Below are 6,483 nucleotides of genomic sequence, written 5' to 3' on the forward strand. Positions count from 1 at the left end.
TGTCCCTCCCTCTCGTCAGTCCTGCCAATACATGTTAGACACGTGCGAATTAACCTGTTGTGCACATAATTTTGGGAGTCTATGGTGCGCATGAGCTCTGTTCAGTATTTACATTTATACATTTAGACGATTGTGAGTTTTAGTAGTTGTAATTTGCGCACACGCCTTTGCAGGGTAAGCTATGCAAACATTTGATGTTTTCGAAGAATGATGTCACTGTTAGTTACAGTATAAGTGGAAGAAGTAGATTTCTTATATAACTTAGTGTAACATGGATTCCCTCATTCAAAAGTTGCTAAACTTCGCAGCGGGCAAAACTTTACTAGTTGTTTTATACAAAATATTGCATCGTTTGTGCGCGTTAAGCCGAAATGTGATTTACGTAGGTCGTAGACTTTGAATTAAGTGTGATCATGTACAAACGAAAAAGTAATTTCTTCGGTCCATTACTTTTTTAATTCATTAATTTTTTTTGTTTTGGTTTGGGGTTTTTTTTTTTTTTTGGTATTTTTTTGTTTGTTTGTTTGTTTGTTTTTTTTTGTTTATTTTTTTTTTTTTTTTTTTTGCTTTTTTTGGTGGTGCTTTCGATGAAAAAGTAAGATTTATTTACCTCTTACTTTAAGTCGTACGTCGTATTTACCGCTTGTTGCAAGTATTGTTTTCAGTTTACCCACCAAGCCCAGATAGTCAAGAGATCCGCAAACACCGACAATGCCGGCCAAAAGACGCGCGCAGCAAACTCCGCAGAAGAGCAAGAAATCCTCTCAAGAAGAAGAGAGCTGTAGCCTCACAAGAAAAGACTACGAGTTGCTAGAGAGAGAACACGATGCAACATACGACCATGCAGCAGACAAACTCTACATGCAAATCCCACAGCCGGAGGTAGCGGAGGAAAGAACCGTGCGCCTCGTTGAGCTGACCCTGACGATGGACCAAGAGCGGCAGCAGCAGCCGCAGCATCTTGACAAACCGAAGAACCAAGTTGAAATGTTAGCCGTCTTCGCAGAGGATGACAAAGGAGATCTTGAGCTGGTAACATGTGTCCAGGGAGGAGGCAGACGACAGTTTTTCCTCAGACCTTCGCTGGAAATTGTGCGAGTCATCGTCGTGAGAGTCGTTGCAACATTAGCCATCGTCTACCTCTTCACCAGAAGCATCTTTGGATTGAAGGGGTACGTGGTGTATACGGTGCTCGCCCTGCTGGGTAACTACCTGGCTGAATGTATATACAGGTACTAAGCGAGGCATCTACCGGCCTTCGTTGCTCCTGCTTTCAACGTGTGACAAGAAAGATAATTAGTGATATGGTATATTTTTATAAATCGCTGAAAAGGGAAGAAACAGTTTATTTTCAAGTATATTCTGGACAGGGTTGAATAACTTTTGATTAAATGATAAACGTCGATCAACAACGGAAGAATTTACAACCTAAGCATGGCGAATACCTTTAAGATTGTGCATCCAAGGACATGGATATTTCTAACAAATCTTTTCACGTGTCTTTCTTCAATTAAAATAAAAGGAAGAAATCGTGGTTGTCTTGCCTGTAAATTGCATGACGTATTAAGAGCGGGAGAGGAGTGTACATGTGAATAGTATATCTGCTTTATGAACGAATTCATAATGTCTGGTGATAAATGGATTCCCTTGATCAATGGTAAACTGTTTCAAAGGGGACCGACTCCTTCGGTTGCTTCGGAGATGAGTGGCTGGTTGTGCGAGTTTTGCTGTTGGTCAGACGATAGGCGTGTTGAAGAAAGTGGCTAACTGCTGAATGAAACGGGTGTGTTTGGGGGAGGGGGAGGTTGAGGAGCGAACACCATGTCCAACAGTTACGTATTAAATGGTATGAGAGAGAAAAAAGCACGTGTTATTTTAACAGCAGACATGCAATGAGAGAGCCACCCAGTCCACCCGCATCTATGTGTCAGTGGGTCGGTTTCTTTGCATGTCATGACATCGACGGTAATGTGGGTAAGCGCCTGTCCCTGACAAAGATTTTAAGAATAAATACGGTTTAGTACACTGCTCCACCCTGCCACCCACCCCCCATCTCCCGCCTTCCCGACGTCCACGCCCTCTGGAGAGATTCTCGCTATGACCTCTCACCTTTAGCCTCGTAAGTCGTGGGGCATGCAGTTTGGCGCCGTAGAGCCTTGACGTCGGTGAGCGCAGCTCATCCAGACCACCAGCCCTCCTCCCTGCCGACACTTGCAGACGACTGATTCGCGCTTACTGTGTGACAGCAGACGTATGTGACCGCCTGTCTCCCTTATACTGGGGTGTAGCTTCTACCCGACAACCGGCAACTCCTTGTGGGTGAGTGACTGTTCTCTGCGGATTACAGACTGTCTGGGAGGCCAGCTTGTGGTGACACCAGTGTCGCAGTGGTGTAAAAGGTATGCTTGATGTTATTCAGCGCACAGCTGCTATTTGTCTTTACTGAAGGCTTTTGGACTGTTTCGTAATTCAACTTTAGAACCACGTATTAGACAAGTTAGTACGCTTCATTTTTAAAGCTGGGACGGACCACCCAACTAGAGGACGAGTAAAAGGTGGTTTCAACCAACAGAAATATTCTTTATAGTGTAGCTCCTTACGAATTCCTCAGCGCATTAGTATTCTTTATATAATTACATTATGCAAACCCTTAGCGATTTATTTCCCTCCCACCTCTTTCCATTCCAACAAATGAAGTTCCTCAACTTTCTGGTGCCTGAAACTATATTCAGGGAAAATTTTTTATTTGATAACAAAGAAAATGGAAGTCATATTTCAATGCCCTGAAAAATGGGAACCTATGTTTAGAAGTATTTTTTCTTCTGTTCAGTAACAGGCAAAATGCCACAGACTGATGCTGGTTTGATCAACTCCCCTCATCATAACAAAATCCCACGAGGAGGAGACGTCGTCTCGTGTCGAGTCCGTCGCAACAGCAGCCAACTGCCCATTAATGTTTTCAATGTGGCGCTGCGAAGCTTGCACGGGATGAAGACGGAGAGCAGCACACGTTTCTCGTCACCTATCGCGATTGCTCGTCCAGACACCCCAAATAATTCGGAGAAAATAAAAACTTCTGTAGGGCAAGATTTGACCAGCAGCAAAGATAAAAGTGTCGTTCTCCCCGCGAGAAAATTCGTCAGAGGGTCCACCAGAGCGGCAAGTTTGTTTGGCAGCAGCAAGCCAGCTGTTGGCAGCAGGCAAAAAGTCTCACCAGAGTCAGAAAGTCAGGGAACAGAAGAGAAGAAAGGAAAATCTGAAAAGTTCCGCGAAGTAACTAGAGTAGACAGCAGCATAGAACTCGCATCCACAGCTCATAGCTTGATATGGCAAGTGGTCATCCAGCATGAACAAGAAGCCAGAAGGATCCTCGACGAAGTCTCTTCAGCCAATCTGTGGCCAAAGGATCCTTTAACAGTTAGTGAAACCCGTTCCTTAGGCGAGAAAACTATGCTACGCGACGGCAGATGCGAACCGAAGGCTTCCATTTGTACCGAACATAGAATCGCTGCTGCTGATGCTGCTAGACGAGCAAAACGTTTAATTCCAAGCGTCTTCATGGATGTTTCAAAAGTCGTCACAGATGCCAATATTAGTACCGCCGAAAGTACTTACACCAACACAGTTAATCGGGACAGTCCTAAATACACGAGAACATCTCTAAATGCGTGCAACGACACTGTGTTGACAAGCGTGTATGTCGCCAGAGCCCCAGATGCTGTCAGTAGATACAGCAGGTTCATCTCAGCGACATTTATTCTGGATTTTTCACTTTTAGCTCCAGTACAGCTCAAACGTTTAGAGTCAAATAAAAGTCAACCCCACTTGATCCCCTCTCAAGAACATCAGTCCAGCCGAGGAGAAAGTCCTGCTCAGAAGGCTAGAAGACTTTACGTTCAAAGAAAGTTGATATGTAAGCCCTCGCCACATGAGCGCGAAACAAAACGAGGCAAAGCGAGCCGCATGAGGACCAAGTCACTTCCGGCATTCTCCGAGACAACTTCCTCGACTGAAGATGCCGTCGTTCAGCAGAGTCGTGAACCTGAGAAGTCACTGTTGCCACGAGCCAGCAGGCTGCCTCTCGCCAAAGGAAAATCTTCCGCCGACTCTTCGCAGGATGGCGACACCTTAACGACATTGGCAACGAAATGGACAAAGATAACTTCATCACCAGCGGCGTCTGCTGCATCTCCCCAAAGCGATGTCAAGCAGCGTCTCACCGAACTTCAGCGAAAGGATGAAACGAAGAAATCGCCGTTACAACGGACCACAAAGCTTCCTCGGGTCAGCCGACCAGTTTCCATAGGGAGCACAACGGACGCGGCGATCTTCGCAACTTCCAGAAGGAGCGCAGCAGAGTCAGCGAGGTTGTTGGCGAGTTCCTCAGATGCTTTCTACCCGACCAGTCCCAGCCAGTTCCATCTTCATCGTCCATGGAGCTGCGAGTCTATGACGCCAGCTTCCAAGTCGGCACGAGCCAGCAGACTGCCTCACTCTGTCAGAAAATTCTACTGACTCCAACAGGCCCACCATTACTGTCGAAATCTTTTGGAACCAACTCCTTTGTGCCAGGCTGCGCTAAACGCCTTACTAAAGGGAAGACTTCACTGGGGCAAAAGAATCGTTTGTAATTTATTTAGTGACAGGTGTGGTGCAAATTACAGGTAACGAGATGGAATGAACAAACTTTGCACGAGATACCGATAATAAGACCTGTTGGTACTTGGGGAAGTTGTTACCCCAAGCAACCAAGCATCAAAGCTTCATCTCGATATTAGTCCAGAAGTTTACTATCGCTTAATTTTAGCTTTGGCTTTTGCTCGATTTACATCAAAGAAATTGGTTTTTAAAATAGTTTTAACACAAAGTTAAAAAGAAGTTAAACGTATAGGTCTATGCTTTTAACCTCTTGTAAACTTTGAAGTAAATAGTATTTATTTTTAAATTATTTACATTTTTTCAGACACGCATTTAATGTAAAATGTTCCTTCCACTTCCAGGCACTTTTACCTATTCAGCTACCACAACAATGTTACCATTTCAAAGCATTTGCTAGGTAGTGCAGTACATATTACTCAGCAACAGTGTTTTTGTTTTACATTATTTTCGACGTTCTTAATAACGTTTTATTTCCGTCGGTCACTAATTTTATTTATTCATTCGTTAATTTTTAAGAGTACTTAAATTTGTGTATGGAATAAGACAATAAAGAGATGGAAAACTAGTACAGGATGTCGAGTTCGCAAGTCTTTTTTTTTTTTCCGTCGTTGATGCTATTTGCTTTGGATTAGTAATCATTGCCCCCTGCACCACTTTCGTTTAGAGAATATTTGGTGAACAAATGCCATCCACAAAGAGTTGAAAGATAGGTAAACACTTTATTTCAACTGTCACATTGATACAATATGAAGACACTTTTAGAAAAAGATGAGATTTGCAATTTTTAAAAAAAGTTTTATAAAGTTTCTTTACTTTATTGGTCCATTTCCTCTACTAAGTCATCTACCGTCACATTAATGATCAGTTCCGATTGCTGGTCTGACTTAGAATTTTAGAATAGTTACCTTCAGAATTGGTGTAATGTTTGAAACTGTAAGGTGCATCATCGAATAAAGTACATTTGAAGACCTTCCACCGAGTGAATAAAATACTCAAGCAAGCAAGCTGTTATCTCTTGTCTCGGCACAACCTACAGTGTTCTCCGTTTGCCGCCCGTTAGGTGTTGTAACTGTGCATCCAGTCGACTGAGCAGCTCATGACTGGATAGTAATAATGTCCAAAGGTTTTGAGTATAACATTGTCTGCACAGTTATTTTTCATTTTTAATGTGTGCTAAAGCTACATTAACAGTTTTAGTATCTGTCACAGCTAGTCACTTGTATAAGAAGATATACAATTCTAATCCTCAATAATATCAAGGATTTATTTCAACCTGAAAAAATCTTAATTTTTTTCCCACCGCAGATGGCATTTCGTCAAGATCACATATCTCTCACTGATGAGGCTAGCTTTAGGTTTACGACACAAGATGTTTATGGGCCTGTTTACATCCAATGACCTATATAGCAAGTCACGTGCTTGATGCCGTTTCTGAAAAATGGGAAGATTTTACGTGTAGTAATCGGATGCTGCTAGAACGGGATAAAATATTTTCCCCAGAAAAGTGGTCAGTAGTTGTGTCCTCTCCGTTTTCCACTCTTCAGCTTTCAACAGAACTCTGTAGATGATATTTCGCCCGTAGCTTTTCTATGGAGCGGAGGCAAGCTTTCATCGGGTACACTGTGTTGAGAGATGCAGTTTCCAAGCAGCACAGGTATGAATGTGACAAGGTATCCAAGCAGTTATGGGACCCTATGTACAATAGGTACCCGCAACATTCCTGGGTCTCTGTCTTTTTCTTGCATCGGTGACAACGTAAAAGGTTTCGTGGGTCCAGAGAGCGGCAGTGCTGTAGCCACTCAGGTGTTCACAAGTACGCTGCTA

This window comes from Pomacea canaliculata, linkage group LG2 (genome assembly GCF_003073045.1).
Source record: "Pomacea canaliculata isolate SZHN2017 linkage group LG2, ASM307304v1, whole genome shotgun sequence".
Classification (NCBI taxonomy): Eukaryota; Metazoa; Mollusca; class Gastropoda; order Architaenioglossa; family Ampullariidae; genus Pomacea; species Pomacea canaliculata.